Source organism: Fundulus heteroclitus, unplaced genomic scaffold (assembly GCF_011125445.2).
Source record: "Fundulus heteroclitus isolate FHET01 unplaced genomic scaffold, MU-UCD_Fhet_4.1 scaffold_83, whole genome shotgun sequence".
Lineage (NCBI taxonomy): Eukaryota > Metazoa > Chordata > Actinopteri > Cyprinodontiformes > Fundulidae > Fundulus > Fundulus heteroclitus.
In genome coordinates, this window is record NW_023397285.1 from 839,749 (window position 1) to 841,421 (window position 1,673).

General features: G+C 52.4%; 1 long non-coding RNA gene across 1 annotated transcript; it reads right to left on the minus strand.

Moving 5' to 3' along the window:
- Nucleotides 1-1,083: 1,083 nt before the first annotated feature.
- On the minus strand, nucleotides 1,084-1,280 carry LOC118562205. The gene is made up of 2 exons (XR_004930516.1): nucleotides 1,241-1,280; nucleotides 1,084-1,168 (listed from the first exon to the last, which is right to left on the minus strand). It is a non-coding gene; the product is annotated as an uncharacterized LOC118562205 (long non-coding RNA).
- Nucleotides 1,281-1,673: the final 393 nt, after the last annotated feature.

A 1,673-nucleotide genomic window follows, 5' to 3' on the forward strand; every position in this document is an offset into this window, starting at 1 on the left:
GTGTCCACCCCAGAATCAATGAAGACAGAGAGGTTATGAGATTTTGCAGAAACAGTGAGTGTTGATGGGAACAGGAGATCTGGGGAGACAGAGAGTTTTGTGCAGCTCAATAGGGATCTCCCCCCCCCCCTACTGAGCCTGATCTTTTACTGGGCACGAACGGACGTGGTGCCCCTCACCACCACAATAGAGACAGAGACCGCGCAGCTGTCTGCGCTGGCGCTCCTCCTTAGTGAGGACTGTCTTCCCCAGTTGCATGGGTTCAGGATCCGCTGAAGCATGCAGGGTCAACGGCGCAGCAGAGGCGGACGAAGGAGTCCAGAGGCGGGATGAAGGCGCCGGACGACGATCCCTCCGCCGTTCCATTAGTCTGAGGTCGATTCGTGTGGTAAGATCTTCCAACTCCTTGAGAGTCCTGGGGTAGTCCCGGGAAGCAAGTTCATCCTTTATCTTTTCGTTCAAACCATTAATGAACACATCCATAAGAGCGGGCTCATTCCATAGACTATCGGCAGATAGCAGGTGGAAGTCAATAATATAGTCAGGGACTGACCTGTCTCCCTGCTTGAGGGATAAAAGACCCCTAGAGGATTCCCGGCATGGCAGGACGGGGCTGAAGACTCTGACCAATTCACGTGAAAAATCATAATAAGAATGGCAAATCAGTGAATCATTCTGCCATTCAGAAGCCCCCCATAATTTAGCTTTGCCGGTCAGCAGGGAGATAACAAAAGCAACTTTAGAGCGATCCGTGGGATAGGAAGATGGTTGTAACTCAAAGTGGATTTCACATTGAGTTAAAAACGCTGTGCACTGATCTGGGTTGCCCCCAAAAGGCTCGGGGGGAGTTAGACGCGGCTCAGGCAACGTCATCACACGTGACGTGGTGACGGAGGCGGATGTTTGCGGAAGTCTCTTGGCTGCAGAGATGACCTAGGATCTCGGCGACACCAGCCTCAAGCTGCGGAATAGACTTTTCCACACCCGTTCGCCACTCTGTATCTGGCGAAGAGTCCATCTTTTTGGCCAGATTGTCCTGTAATATGCGGGAGCAGGACTCTGATTTCAGCCAACACAGGTCAGTGGCGTTTTCAATGTTTTTATTTACAAGCAGGAAGTGGACTCGCCCTCTCCACGCGCAGTAGCTCGCGCTTAGTGTGGTTAACCCCTGAGGCAGAGACAACAGGTTAGTGAACAGTGGTCGGTTAACGGTAACAATGTGAAGGACTTATCCACTAACCTGAAGTTGGGGTAGCTGAGTCCGGAGAGCCAGCAGAAAACCAAGCGAACTCATCCGGGAGTGGAGGGTAGCGGGCGAACAGGCAGGGATCCGATAGGGGCTTTTCCAGAGGCATAATCCGGGGGAGTCCAGGTCCAGTACACAGAGGGCAATTATCCGGCGGCGGTACAGAAGGGAGGTCCAACAGGGAAAGTCCAGGTCCAGTCCAAGTTCGTTCACGGGTAGGCTCAGAAGAAACACAGGGGTCAGGAAACAGGCAGACAGGGAAGAGAACGCTGGAATGCTCATTCGATTTGCTTGAGACAATCTGGCACTGGCATCTGATATGCACAGGGATTATAAGGAGGTGAAAACAGATGAAACCAATGAGGACTAATTGCAGACACGGTGGAGATGAGCAGGTGTACTGGTGGGACAGATCAGTGCCAATGCC